The sequence below is a fragment of the Candoia aspera genome, chromosome 6 (genome assembly GCF_035149785.1).
Source record: "Candoia aspera isolate rCanAsp1 chromosome 6, rCanAsp1.hap2, whole genome shotgun sequence".
Taxonomy (NCBI): Eukaryota; Metazoa; Chordata; class Lepidosauria; order Squamata; family Boidae; genus Candoia; species Candoia aspera.
The window spans coordinates 24686720-24703127 of record NC_086158.1 but is presented as its reverse complement, the minus strand read 5'-3'; positions in this window follow the sequence as shown (position 1 = coordinate 24703127).

Genomic DNA, 16408 nt, shown 5'->3' with positions numbered 1-16408 from the left:
GGATGGATGGATGGATGGATGGACGGACGGACAAACACATCCTTTCTTGGAGTCCTCCCAAATAAGGAAAACTGTTTTGCAGGAAAACATCCTGGAGAAAGGTGGGAGGGAAGGGAATATTTATTTATATAGGTTTGATCCCCTCAGAAGACCCACAACTGCCTGCAGATTTATCTAACTTTGCTAAAGATGAAAAAAGTTGTTGGCAATTTTTTTTCAATAAATCAAAATCATAAAGAATCCAGCATAAAATTCATACTTTTATTTCTTTTAAGCTTGATACACTATTACTCTTCATACAGTATTGCTTTTCTCAAAATGTTATTTGTTAGTTTCCAATGGTAAATCAGTAGGAAACACAGAATTTCAGATTTCTGTACTGTGCTTTGGATTCATGTCCTCTAAAGCAGTCCAAGGTGAACCAAGCTCTTTTCCAAATCAAGGATCAAACAGCTTGTGCTTTATGGGTAAAGCAAGATGTCTTGGAGCTGGATGGAATATAAATGTAAGTAAATCAGTCAGTGTAACAGAAAACTGACAGAACAATTCTTCAGTAAATTCCACTGTGTTACTGGATTCGGTATTGTAGCATTTGGTGCATATTTTTGAAGAACTCTTTTAGCTATTTCTCTTTCTTTTTAAGCCACTTTCTTTACTCACTCTCATAATGGTTAATGGGACAACTTTGTTCCACCATTTAAACAACAGTGTAAAAGTCCCTGAGCAAGCAGAGATGCTCAGATCACACCTGTGAATAAACTTGTGGTTATTGTAATCTTCAATAATTTCATGCTACAGTAGAGACCACAGGAACTAAACAAGCCAGTCAGAACTAGCTTGAAGTGTGTGTGTGTGTGTGTGTGTGTGTGTGAGAAAAGCAAATGTTGATAGTTTAACAGGGAAAGCATACCCTTGTAAAAGATTTGCAGAGTGGAAACATGAATCAGTGATGGTAATCAGATATTGAAAACATCACTAATGGAGAAATATAAAGAAGATGCTGAGGAGATCCAGCAATTTACCGCTGTCCTTTCCTGAGTGTGTTTTCGCCTTGGGAGTCAGAATCCTGTCTCTGTCAAAAAGGATTTTCCTTTCCAGACATGCTCCAATAAATGACTTGAATTACTGAAGCTGATTGATGGGGTGGGGATTCTCCATCATAAATTCTTGAAGTCTAAATACTCATTATTGAAAAGCTGTAATAATATAGAAATAAGATTCAATACTGAATTCAGCTTTCAAATAAAATAAGATAGCATTTGTTAAATGTTATTCTAAGAATGTAATTTTTACACTAATCTGCTTTATAATATTTTAATACTATTAGAATGAAATGGCATCTATGAGCTCTTTCATCGAAACAAAGCATTTACTATTGGAAGACACACAGACCATTCAAGGTTCTCCACCACTTTGGTAGCTGATTGATTTTGCCAAGTGTTGCAGTGCAGCCCACCTGCTGGGTGGCCACATGTGTTCTGAAATATTAGGACAGCTGAAAGCAGCAACTCTTCTCTTCTCTCTTTAGGGTGCAGTCTGATGTGGGAGATATTTATAGGATGCTACAAGCTCTCTGTTGGCAGATATAGACTCATTGTGGTCACTACAGCCATTCTATCTTTATCAGTGGTTTCACAACTGCCTTGGTGGTAGTGATACCACCAGCAGATCAGAGTGAGATCAGAGGAGGCTTCAGATTCCTTAGATCAAAGACTTCCAGGTGTCTTAACACTTCCAAAGCAAAGAAAAGGAGTATGTCAGTCCTCTAGCTGATATTGCTATTTCTCCTCTTGGTTAATGGGTAGGGTAGGGATTAAACAAATAAGAAAAAAGGCAAAATATTCAGGATTCCCTCATTAGCAGCAGTATAAGCCTGGGTAATTTGTTTTTCTATGCTGTGGACTCTTCCATGCTCTCCACAAAGCACAGAAGTGTTAAACTTTGGGATGTAGGAATATTCCTTTCTCCCTACATTGCACTTGTCCCTCTAAAAACCCCTCTATATTCTATAGCCATGTGCCAAACGTAGGTGTTTGTTCCCCTATACACTGTTATGCAAACTGATGTCATTTTATTTTTTGGCAGATTAGATTTCCTAGGAAAATGCCACATTTTAAGTGGATATTATCTTGTAGAGTAGCAATGAAGATCTTGGAAAAGATATTTAGATGCCAGGATGTGTCTATACCTACAAATATTAGAATCAGGCAGACAGTGGTTTTCTCTCTGACACTCTATAGTAATAGAAGTTGGGCTTTGAAGAAACAATAGAAAAAAGTATTGATGGTTTTGAACCTCAGTGTTGGAGAAAACTCTTGAGAATACCATAGAAAGTCAAGTAAACAAACAAATGGATCATAGAATAAATCAATCCAGAGTTCTTGCTGGGCTCACCAGGCTCAAACTAGCATATTTTTGACACATATACAAAGACAATGCTCCCTTGAAAAGTTCATAAAGCTGGGAAAGATGGAAGGAAAGAGGAGAAGAGGATGACCAGTAGCAAGAAGACAGATTCAGTTACAGCAGGGAGATCTGAAGGGCCAGGTTGGGGACAGATTGTCAGCCCTTCAAGGTTGACCAGACTAGGAAATTTTCTATGGCGCCTCTGTGGAATCCAAAGCCATTCCCGAAGTTTAGTTGATTCCAAAGGCTGCTGCTTTTCTTTGCTGTGTGTCAACTTCCTTCTTAATTTTCTTTAATAATCTTATTAAGTGTAAAAAATAGAGTGGGCTGGGGAGCCTAATAGATTTGAAGGAGGCTTTTGCATACTAAGGATACCAGAGACAGGCTGTCTGGATGACAGCCTTCTTGTGCATAACAAGTAAGGAGATAGTCCCACTCCTATCTGAACTTTGGTTCTGTCACCCTCCATTGGAATGAATGGAAATCTAAACACATTGTTGCACCAGGATAAATGTCTAAAGAATTAAGATGGTCAGCATAAGACCATAGTGTGTTTATATCTGTTCAGTTTTGCTCTTTTTTCCAGATGTTGCCATCAAAAACATTCTATTATGAAAGGAGTTACTTTAGGATTAGATTTTGCAAACTTCAGTGAGGTATCTCTAATTCGGCTTGGCTGTTTTTCTGGTTAGAATACAGCTGGCACTGCATGCTATTGTGCTACTTTCCCACTCAGGCTCAAATATGCCACTTGAGCTAATATTGTCTATAAATAAAACTCTGTGGATTTGCTGTTCTCTTTCATAGTCTGCAGATTCCTTATCTAAGATTCCACGTCTCATCTTTTGCCATAGGAGTAACAGCAGGAACTTTTGCTTTATTCACAGCATTGTGGTTTTCTCTTCCAGTTTCATTGTATGATAATTTCCACTGTGTTTTGAATTTTATTGTGTTGGGATAGTAAAATATCTCAACACAATACTCTCATATTCCTTTCTTCAACACTGTGTCCTGATTTCTTCTACTCAGATGTCACTGGGAACCAGCCCCATGTCTACTTCTTACCAAACCCAGAATCTGTTCAATCCAGGAATACCTGGTGTCTGCACAACTGGTAGTCACTGCTGGAATCAATAATGGCTGGACCATAGTTACATAGTCACACAGCTTCCCATGCAGAAGATCCAAAGTTCAGTCCATGGTATCTCCAGATGCAGGCTTGGAAAAGAGCTCTGGCAGTCAATGCAGCCATTATTGACCTAAATGGATCAGAGGTCTCACTTGCTGTTAAGCAGCTTCTTCCTAATTAATGTAATGACATAAATAGATGGCTACACAATTTATATACCCAGATGCAAGAAATGTAAAAAAAAAAAAAAAGAATAAACAGAGATGCTCTAATGAAGAAACTGTCATTCAGTGGCACCTATAAAAAGCCATAATGATGTCAAAATGATGAGATGTGCGTTATGCCTTCATCATGTATGAAACATTTATATAATTATGTAGTGCATCATGCTACATAATACAAATGTGTAAGTCACATCACTGGTATGATGATATGATACAAGGGTCCCCATTTGCCCCCCCTCTTGTGAACACCCATGGAATTATAGCAAAAGACTTAAGGCATGATATCGCATGGCTAATGATTTTCTCATTTACCTAAGTTATAATCATTGAACTGCTTACTGTTAAGCAAGTCAAGATGTATATTGGTAAGCAGCCACACACAGCCAGAATTAATCATTCTGCTTTCTTAAGCTTTCTTATATTTATATAAATTTATATACTTTCTGCCCTATGAGCATAAAGTATATAAATTGAAAAACAAATATATGGATGAATAAAGATAGAAAAGAGTAGGAAGGAGGGTGTTGGATGTGATGAACCATGGATATATTATCTCTTTATGTTGCTCCATTGAGAACACTTGGGGGTCTGTATTTGTCTAACCACATATTCCTGAGCTCAGAGTGTCACTAATAGGCATTAGCAAGATCTTCAAGCTTCATTTCACCAATTCTGAGCCCAGGATTCCTAGGAGTTTCCCTTGAACCAGCCTCATTTTTTAAAAAGGAGAGTTTATAAATTATAATTTTCTCTAGGCCATCTCCCAAAATGTATACTAATTTTACTGCAGGAAGAATTTATAATAAATCTGGGAAGTTCTACCTTTTCCCACTGGGTCTTCTGCACCAGGTAGACCAAAACACCAGTTCAGGTCATAAATTTTCTTCTCAAGCACCAGGCAGAGTGAATAAATGTCTGGCTCAGTAAATCATCCATGTGAGAACCTAGTTTCATTGAAGAGCAATGTTTTGGTTGAATCAGTTTATATTTGCTTCTAAAATAATAGTTTTGTACAGGGTAATAAACACAGTGGCAATATGACTTATCCAGTAGAATAAAGGAAAAAAAAATGACTGTAATAGAAATAAGCATAGCTACCCCTCACTTACATTCTCCATTGCTTTAGGCAGTGCATGTTTCCATTCTAATATATCTACTTCTTCCTGATATCCAACCGGCACTCAGGAGTGACTTTGGGACAGGGAGAGAGCACTCAAATTCAGTCCATATTTTAACGTCATGCCAAGCAGAAAATGTTTTCCAACGGTATTATCATCTCTCCTCCTCATTAGGTTTGTGATTTATGGAATACATTTCTAAAAGATACCTAGTCCATATTTGAATGAGAATGAAGTCCAGCAATAAATACTATTAGCACTTGTAAGTAATAGTAGTAAAAGTAATAATAATGCTGCTGGATGATACTTGGGATACACATGTACATACAAGTATGCATGCTCACATGCATGCACACAAACTTAGTATTCATCTGCAGAAGTGATTAAATATTTGGAGACTAAGGATCCAGTCCTACAAACTTAGGATGGTATTGCTCTAAGAATGCAGATTACCTGTGTCAGACAGAGAGGGAGAAGTACTGCTGTTAAATGAATGAAATCACAAGAGGTGTGAAATGATGTTGACAGATAAACAACACACAATTTATGCTATTTTCTCACCATCTGAAAATCAAATCTTCTTGCTGATGCTTGGCCTGTTCAGACTAAGGGATGGCCAGGCAAAGCTGCAAAGGAAGTTCTTTATTTACAATCAACTATTTACAACAGATGACAGTCCTTATTAGATTAAACAGTACAATTCAATCAAGACCACCCAGGCAGTGAAGGAAAACAAGGCAAGGCTGCAAGATCAGAAGTAGAGGAAGTTCGTGGCAACACAGCAAGGCAGAACTTGGCTAACCCTCTCAATGAGGCAGCAAGACTGGGTGTGGCTAGAGCATATGGCAAGGAAGAAGCTTGAGGTTCAACTGCAGGGCGCGACACAGAGGCGAGGCTAGGCTTGGCAATGAAGGCTAGCTAAGACTCTGCTGGAGTGACAAGACAAGGCTTGGATATGGAGACAAGGCTGGACTCAGCTGCAACGGCAAGAAGAGGCTCAGCTAGAGTGCTAGGACAAGGCTTGACTGCAGAGGGAAGACAGGACTTGGCTGGAACGGAGTGCGAAGGAGGTAGGTCTGCATTGGTGGGAGGAGCTGGCACTGATTCCATGTCAGCTACAGGCAAGGCTCTGGGTTCCAGCAAGGACTCTCCAGGAGAAGCTGTTAGCACAGTGGATCAGTTGTCTCCAGCACTTTGCTCTTTGCATGGGTGCCTTTTTATATGATCCTTTTCATGCCATTTCTCCTCTGTAGCCAATCGGGCTGCCTTTTGCCTGGTGCGCTTCTCAGCTCTCCTCTCTCGAGCACGAATTGGAGGATTCAAACCTCCCTCCAGATTCTGCCCAATCAGCTTTTCCAAATTTTCCTGCTGTGCTGAGTCACTCCTGGTTTCTATTTCCCTAATTCCTTCCAGATGAGTTTTGTTTTCCCCTTCTGGCTCAGCATAAGTTTTGATTTCCGAGTCAGAGTCAGACTTACAATCCTGCCTGATGTCCTGGTGGTGAACTCAATGATGATGAAGGGTATCAAACATAAAAGTAGCTGGAAGTCCTTGTGATTTGGGAAAACACATACGTTCTATTATTTCTCCTTCAAAATTAATGGCATTAACTATATACACCAACCTTCTTTAAGATGACACCCTCCTGATATGTTTGGAGTACACTTCCCATAATGCTTATCAATACTGCTCAGTATCTGTATTAGCTGAGAACTATAGAAAGGGCAGGAGACCAAAAGTATAATGAGGCTGTTATACATACTAGGTAAAGGTAAAGGTTTCCCTTGACGTAAAGTCCAGTCGTGTCCGACTCTAGGGGGCGGTGCTCATCTCCGTTTCTAAGCCTTAGAGCCGGCGTTGTCCGTAGACACTTCCGGGTCATGTGGCCAGCATGACTCACGGAACGCCGTTACCTTCCCGCCGAAGCGGTACCTATTGATCTACTCACATTTGCATGTTTTCGAACTGCTAGGTGAGCAGGAGCTGGGACGAGCAATGGGAGCTCACCCCGCCGCGCGATTTTGAACCGCCGACCTTCCGATCGGCAGCTCAGCGGTTTAACCCGCAGCGCCACCGCGTCCCTTCTGTTATACATACTAGATGGGAGCAATTTAACATGATAGTAAGCACATTCCTTATTCAAAACATTTCTGGGCTTATCATTTGTATAGAACTGCAAAGCCACATTCTGTATATTCTCTATAGATCACCATAGCAGAGGGATCTCTTTTTATTTATTTATTGATTGATTTTTCAAGATATAATTAAGACACATAATGCAGAACATAAGACCAATAGAATACAAGTCTAAAAAAGAAACAGGAAAAGCTAAAACCATGCAGGAATAAACAAAAAAGTGGCTTCTGACCTTTTCCAGCACAGGTATAAAAGTACATAAAAGTTAATCTCTTACTATTAATTAAACATTTAGTAACATTGTATCTCTAAAATCAAACCATTCAATCGTCAAAACCTAAAATCAAGACTTCATTGTTGATAAGAGAAAACACTAACTAGATTTGTTTCCATCTGGAAGGTGCTCTTGGACTATTTGCTCTCTTGAGGATATTCCAAGATTAAAAATCAACTGTTCCACCACCATTTTGTATCCCAAATATTGGGACAATGGGTGGCAGGATGTTCTTTGTCACTTCATAATGCTGGAGGAACTATTTAGACCAAGTTGCCTTAGTGAAAAATTGTGTTGTTTCCTTAAAGCATCAAGAGAACTACTGGCTTTTTAACATTTATTTTAGTTTGGGAACTACTTGCAAATACATAGAGGCCTTGGCTGTCCCCCATGATATAGTATAGAGAAGTAATCAATGCCATACACTTCACTATTTCTCTACTCACCCATCTAAAACTATGCAACTAGATGTTGTCGAAGTCAGTTCTCAACTCCCAGAGATTTTAAATGTAACAATGGAAATACAAATAAAATATAATTAAACCAAAATCACCCAATAGCAAACAATAAAAGCAACAGCTCAAAGTAAAAGCAAAAATATTCTTCTTCTTCTTGTTAACAAGTGAGAATAAATAATCTGCTACTGAAAAGATGATAAAGTTGATGCAACTTAGCATCTGGATAAGGATGCTACTTCTGAAAAGAACCTACTTTTGGTTGCTACTTGCCATACGAGAATTGACTAGAGACCTTCTGACTTGCAGAATGCCGTGTTTGCATCCTGGGACACCTAGGATGTACTGTATGTCCTGCTAATGAATTCTGATTGATTGGACGTAATTCAGCAGGACTTTTCTTATGTGCTTATGACTTTAAAATATATCCATACAGTATCAACATAATCCAAATGATAGTGGTACACTGAGGGAGATTTGATCCTGTCACTTTAGAACATGTTTCCCTTGTTGTCAATGCATAAAAGTAAGATGATACCAGTTCTTATAGCTGCCATTCTGCTGATTACAGCTTTCAATCCAAATGATAAATCCTAACACATTCAGCAATAAGCCTCCAAAGGATATTCCCTATAACTACTTTTACCAATATTTCTCATAATATCCACATAGGATTTATCCTACAGTGTCTCTAGATGCCTCTTTTTTTCCTGAAACAAAACAATCTGTTTTTTTGGAAATATTTAAGATAGAATTACATGGAAGTTTAAATATGATTGCATTTTAACCACTAGGAATGGATCCAAAGTGTTTGTATTTAAACTTACTAAAATAAAACTTACGACGTATTTATTCTGATAGCTTTCAAAGCCACCGCTAGCTAGCTATTCCTTACACACAATTGTACGTACTACAAGCTCACCAATGTCAGAAGCCATATTCAAGAACTGCTACTACTGTTCTTAACACTTGATCACATATTGTTCTTAACCACCCCACCCTTAGTATCAAGTGATGAAAATCAAATTAAATGAAGGGTAGTCAGTTGGAAACCTCAGGGATTCTTGCAGTCCTGGAAATCTGGAACCAGTCCTGGAGCTTCTGAAGTCTCTTGAAAACTTAATACCAAATAGTAATTTTTAATGCAGTAAAATGTGAAAGATGGTGAGAAACAGGTGGGAGAGGAGGAGTTCAGTTTGTGTGAGCAGCCCAGCCCAGATGTGGGGGCCATTAGAAGGAAATATTTCAAACAGGCTTACTGCAATTCTGCCTGGAAATTTATTCTTACAGTTTTTAAGATAATATTTTTACCCCAGATCCGCATTAAAGATGCCTTTCTGAAATCCATGTGGTTCATGATTCTTTGGTTTGTCAGCTACTTGGGGCTAATGAAGAAAGCTACTTGCAATTTTAATTTTATTTGGAATCACCTTGAAAAGTGCTGCTATTGTAGAATCTGTGGGACAAATATCAGATTTTGGTATCGTAGAACTAAGGTTGCTTATTTAAATTTTAAAAAAAAAATCATGCAAAACCACACCACTTGAATAAAGAAGCTGGCATTTGACCTGAGATAGCAATAAATGATACAGGCATTTCAATTTGTGGATGATGCAGCTGGTAACTGATGAATTCTTTTAAAAGAATGGCAGTTACTTTATTGCATATGTTATTATTCATTCTCAAGCTTAAAAATCATAATGTGCATCATACATCAATATCAAAATCAAAGTACAATACTGAAAGAAAGTCCTGGGACCTAGTTAATGGCAGAATATTTTCCATAGTTAAAGAAGATGGACATTTGGCTAGGACTTTTGGTTGCTGGGCAGCCTGTAAATAAATATAATAAATACTTAACTGGTCTGGAGGTCATAATTTGGAAGGGTGTAGAGGCAGGAGTCTGAATGACTGAGTTTTTGATGCATGTGAATCCCATCACAATCAATTCATCTCTAGGCAGGTAGGACAGAATGGAGCTCAGGTGATAATAATAAGGCCAAGTGATAATTGCAAACAGAAAGGTTGCACTTACCGAATCTAAGTGAAGAACTTGTTCTCAGTTATCTTTGGTTGAGAGCCAGTTTGGTCTACTGGTTAAGGCATCTGATGAGAAACCAGGAGACTGTGAGTTCTAGTCCTGCCTTAGGCATGAAAGTTGGTTGGATGACTTTGGGCCAGTCACTCTCTCAGCCCTAGGAAGGAGGCAATGGCAAACCACTTCTGAAATCTTGCCAAGAAAACTGCAGGGACTTGTCCAGGCAGTCACCAAGGATTGGACACAAACAGCAAAATCAATCAATCTTTGGTTAGAGGACATAGTAGACTGGCTAGGAAAACTAGTGTGATGTAGCGGGCAGAAGATTAGAATGAAAATGGATTTTATCCTCATTTGGCAAAACAATTCAATTTCAGCAAATCTCAGTAACTTTAGGAGAATATACTCCAACTATTGCATGCACTATTCCTTGAGCAGAGATTTTTTTATAAGAGTATGTATAGGTAAAGGTAAAGGTTTCCCTTGACGTAAAGTCCAGTCGAATCCGACTCTAGGGGGCGGTGCTCATCTCCGTTTCTAAGCCTTGGAGCCGGCGTTGTCATAGACACTTCCGGGTCATGTGGCCAGCATGACGACTCGGAACGCCGTTACCTTCCCGCCGAAGAGTATGTATGGAGAAGTGCAAATACAGAAAACATGCTTATAAATAATAGTGCTGTATAAGGTAATCAAGAAGACCTGTTGATGGGTGGTGTCCAGATACCTGCTCCCTCTTTCAGTTCTTTATTTTTAAACCAAACTTGGATTAGGCAACTCTTTAAATCAAGGTTTCCTTTCAACAGAGGATTGTCCTCATAAAAATGGAATTTATGGCCACTTTAGTGTATCTGGATTAAGCTGCTAAAAGTACATATATACTTCTGCAAAATAATGTACTGTAGTAGTCAAAGGTTGTCTATATTTACCATATTATGTGATAGTTTGCATAGTAAGGTTGCATTCAAGTGAGTGCTTTATCTGTGCGTAAGCCTATATCGTTTCTACATTTATGTGGGAGCAAGCACCAATGAATGTAGTAGACACACTTGTCAGCAGACTGCATTTGTATTTCTAGAGGTTCAAAGCCGCCTTTATGAGAATTTATTTTGCTATCCTACCCATAGAACAGAGAAGAGCAAACAATAGCACTCTGAGTTGTGTTAACATCAGATATTTAACTCAGATTACTTGTTTTGGAATGCAAGCTCCTTATCCTCAACAGAAGATGAGCATTAAAAAAAAAGCATATTTAATTCCCATTGAATTTATTTACTCCACTTCTGAAAGAAGAAACCTGTTATTCTTTAGATGTTCTGAACAGGCTATTCTGATCCTGAGTTACAATTCAGTAGGCCCCAGGTTTTTAGGCTTCCCTACTTTATTGGTTATCTAGAAGGTGCTTACATGACATGCTAATGTCTGGGTAGCTACCAGGCCTGAAGCATTACAACCATTATCCTGGAAAAAGCTGTGCGCTGCTGCCATACATCTAGCACGTGGACACCATTTCATACTGTCCTCCAATGAAATTTAGTATTTAGGGGAAGAATTTTTTTAAAAAAAAGAATTGAGTACACAAAAGAGCATGCCCTTTTCCTCAATTACAGGGTTGCTATCCAAAGAAGCCCCTCCCTTGTCCTATCTATGTCTAATTACTAATTTGTTTCCCTCCAGAAACACATCTAGTTTTCTCATCACTGAAAACTGAGTCTTACAAGGGGAGTCTGAGGAAAATGGTATGTTGAGCAGAGAGAATCAGTTCTCTATTATCCCAGAGTGCAGTGAGGATCTTAAATTACAGGAATGCAGATTCCAGTTGAATATTAGATATAAGAGGAGTTCTACAGTTAAGCCAATTTCTGAGGAAAAGTAGAGAATCCTCTTCACTGGATGTTCCAATGAAACTGAATGAAGATGTTCTAATTTGGATTTTCTTGCACAAAACAGAATTGATCTCCATGACTTTGAAGGCCCCAAGTCTGACATTCTATTTAAGACACTGGTACATGCAAACACAAGAAAAGTCTGTTGCAAAAACTCAATGAAAAAATCCATCTGATATAAACATTCTGGATTATCAGTCAGGGACCCCAATAATGCGCAACACTTCAAAACTGCTAGTATTAACCTGGCTAGGGATACACTTTTTCTATTGACACTCAAGTTCCTGGTAAAGAAGTCCTGGCTTAGTTAATAGAAACAAAACAACTGAACCTTCTAAGTGGGAAGGGGCAAAAAAGAACAATCAAGAACAAAAGGCCCTTGGGAAGGAGTAGCTGAGTTCACACTGGAAAACATGCAGTCAATGTTTTAAGTTGCATTCCACTTCATGTAGGCTTCCCTGTTCTCATTAGTGTCAAGGTGAGTCATGTTATTTAAATGCTACTCCCCAAAAAGAAAATAAAAATTGATTTACTTGTTAGTCTTTCTGCATCCTTACTTATGTAAATGAAGAGCAATGATGCAAGTGTTGTATTGTGATCTACTGAGGCTTGAAGAGTCCTCTTTAATTTTCTTTCTTTCTTCAAAAACAAGACAAACTTAACTGTTCAATATGCAGTTCGCACGCAGCAACTATACTAGTCAATTGGGCAAGACAATGCTCTCTTTAAGGTTCCTTGATAAATATTTTTGGAATAACTGGATGTACCCCACCTCTTGCTGTTAATGTTTGAACTCTGTATTGAGTTAACTGGAGCAGCTAGGAGGACATTCTCACTATGGAACTCTCTCCCATCTGATGAGCTTCAACTACCTAACAGCCTGAATGATTTCAGGTCAAACGGGCCACAGCAGCCAATTCTCAGTTTTTTGCCTGTTGCTGTGCAATCACTTGTACTGTAACCAATTACTAGTCAGCAGTGAGAAGAGCTTCTGGTAGGTATGACATAGTACTGTCAGACCACTCTGTTTACATTAGCAGCATCCAACCAAGCATTAAATTAAAAAAAATGTATTAATGAGAAAAATGCAACAGGTCTGAGGGTACTTCACATTTAAGAATACAATCAGCCTCCTCTGAATGCTGTGCCCTTGTCCAGAATTTGACCTCATGCGAAGACGATGCAGCTCAAGCTAGAAAATTTGTCCCTGTTAATACATTTCATTTTCTGTGCTGGAAATTGAGCCCAAAAGTATTCTGTTCTCCCCTCCATTGGTGTTTTATTTTTTTGGTTCCACTGATACACATAAAGAGGGAGGAAAAATGGTGGACAATACTGCAATTTAATATTGAATGAAGTTGGGCCGTGGTGGCTTGGTTGTTAAGACACAGAGTCAGAGGACCATTAAGGTTGGCAGCTCAGCAGTTTGAAACCTGAGAGCGTGAGCCATGTGACAGAGTGAGCTCCCATCAACTTGTCCCAGCTCCTGCTAACCTAGCAGTTCAAAAGCATGCAAATGCAAGTAGCTAAAAAGTACCACTTCTGTGGGAAAATAACAGGGACATGAAAGGAGCCCCCTCAGGCATCCCCTGGACAACAGTGATGTCACCGGCAAATCCTTTCAATACAGAAGTGCCTTGGTAGGTGCTTCTGACACACACACACACACACACACAAACTTAAAAAATCCAAGTGAATGGATCATAGCAACAGAAGAAGAGTAATTTATTTTGTAGTGTTCCCATTGGCCTAAGACATACACACACGTACACACTTTTCCATGATCTGACTCTAACAAGGAAAGAAATATATAGCCTCCCATGTAAAACTGAAAAAAAAATCTAATACATTTTTAAAATCTTCCCAAAATATTAAAATGTTGCAGTTTGAACATAGATGTCAAAATTCACTAAGCAAAATGTTACACACCATCATATCATATTCCTATATGATATGAAATTGGTTACACTTCCTTACATGCATGCAAGAAGCCTGTGCCCAACACCATCTGATGAAACAATTACAACTATTTCTGGATTGGGAGGCCTTGCTCATAGTTACACATGCTTTGGTCAACTCCTGGCTAGACTACTGCAATGTACTCCACATGAAAACCACTTGGAAGCTACAGGTGGTCCAGAATGGGACAGCTCTAGTAGAAGTAATTTCATCCCTATGACACCACTGCACTGATTGTCATTTGGTTTCTGGGTACAATTTCAGCCAGTGGTTATCCCTATTAGATATAGGTCAGAACCCAGGTATTTCAGAGACTGCATACTCCCAGTGGTTGCTGAATGTCAAATAAGATCTAGAGAAGAAGACCCACAGAAGCAGGTCTTCTCCACTTCTGCTTCCTTCTCTGGAAAAGCATATCCCCAGAGGACAGAATGGGCTGATGCTGCTAGGATTCCAAAAGCCAGTAATTGTTAAACACCTTGTGAGAGGGCTGACACATGGGGATAAGGCAAAGAAGCAGATGCCTCTTTTTCAGAGGAAGAAAACTTCTAGAAATGGCAAGGCAGGTTTGGGTCCAGCATTCATCTTACTCTACTTGAGCAAGAGAATCTATAAACCAAGCATACAAAAGACACCCGCTCCTACATATTGCCCCCCATTGGTAAGCAGTAAGCAAGCACATTTGGCCACTAAAAATATTTGCTATCAAACTCTGAGGAGAGAATGGTCCTTTTCCCTTTTTGCTTAATATTTCCCCATCTCCATGCAGACAGTAACAAATAAATAAATGATTGTGTTCAGTTTAGAGACTTGAGGAAGAAAGGTCAAGAAGAGTTTGAATATATATTTATGCAGGCAATTTTATACTTTCCTAAAATAGCTACAATTTAAAGCGAAGCAATTCAGCTTCTCCACCACCTCTCTGCATTCAACCTGTAACTCTTCTCCAGTTTTATATGGGCCATCCATGCTGGTTAAAGTTAATACCTCAATCATTAATTTGTTTTCCTTCTGCTTTACCAGCTCACTCCCTATAAAAAGAAATCTCTGTCCCTTTACAAAAACAATTTCTTGGTTATATTTAGCTGCTGTTTCAGAAATAGCAAGTATCAAGGATACTGAGGTAGAATTTTAAATGAATGTTTTGATAGCACTAAGATACAGCTGCTATAGGTATCTTCAGGGGGCAAGGGAGGCAAGTGACAACAAGCAAGCATGCATTGTGATATTCCAGTGCAGGCTACATGACTAACATATTTGCATCCAGTGTTGAGACCCAAGTACAAAAGGCAGTGATTTTGCATGGTGATACTGCAATGCATATCATTTTTGCATCAGCACAGTTTATACCCAATACATATGATGACTATCTGTTCAGAAGATAGAATGAAAATATTACATCTCAAAATCTGTACATCTGCTGTGTTCCATAGGCAAATACACACACACATCATTCAATACTGCGTATTTTTGTTTGGGATGTATCAAACCAGTGATTGCAAGGATCCTTAATTTTGTATGTGTTGCATTTGTATTGTTTTGGAACAGTGTTTATTCCTGCCAAGTTGTCTAGTCACAAAGCCCCACAGGCACTGCTATTCTTTCTAGAAGGCTGAACTAATCTATTTCCTTCCTCATCTGGTGCCAGCAGAGTGCTGTGGTTTGAATGATAGTAGGAATGAGATATCTCAGTTCAAGTTCCCACTTGAATGTAGAGTTCATTTGGCCTGCTCCAATTAATCAATCAATTAATTTAACCTGCCCAATAGCTGAAGCTTTCTGGACAGTTTATAATAAAACACACTAAAAATACAATTTCAATAAAAAAGTATGCAACAAAATCAAAGAAAATGCAAAAGAAGAACACTATATACAGCAGGCAGCAACAAGGCAGTCATTCAAAATGTAAAACAAATGGAGCATTTGCTAAGACTGGACAAACAGTATTTCAAATTTATTGGACTTCCCAAAGAACATATTCAAAAAGATGGACCTCAGATTTTCTTCACTGGACATGTTAAAAAATGTGAGGATTCATTGACTCATATGATATGTTCTTGTGAACAATTAGTACTCTTTTTCAAATAGTATTTCATGGGAAAATCCTAAATTGTTAAAGAAGTTAATGTGCTGCTGAATTATTTCCCCAAACTCTGAATTTTGATTGTCCATGAGGAATTATAGCTGTATGGGCATGAGAGGTGGTGAAGAGAATTATACTGAGAAATTGGAAAAGTGATATTACTGCAGACGTTAAGGATCGGCTTTTGGAAATGTGTAATTTATCCATCTTGGAAATGGCAATATTTTCACACTAATCAAAGAATGAAGCAATATGTTCTTCTTTGCATAGGTTTTATGATATTGTACAATAATATAGTGGTATTACTAGGTAATATTATTGGGTAATATTCTCCTGGATAGAGAAGCCCTCCAAACAGTCACCCATGCCTTGGTCATCTCCCACATAGACTATTGTAATGCGCTGTACCTGGGGCTACCCCTGAAGTGTATCCAGAAGCTTCAACTGGTCCAGAATGTGGCCACGTGAGCAGTTATTGGTGCCCCAAGATTGGCACATGGGACACCACTGCTGCGTGAGCTGCACTGGGTACCAGTTTGCTTCTGGGTCCAATTCAAGGTGTTGGTTGTGACATTTAAAGCCCTACATGGCATGGGACCAGGTTACCTGAGGGACCGTCTCATCCCCTTAACACTGATCCGTCCCACCTGGTCATGTGGAGAAGGCTGTCAGAGATTGCTGGAAAGCATTTGGCCCAAGAGAT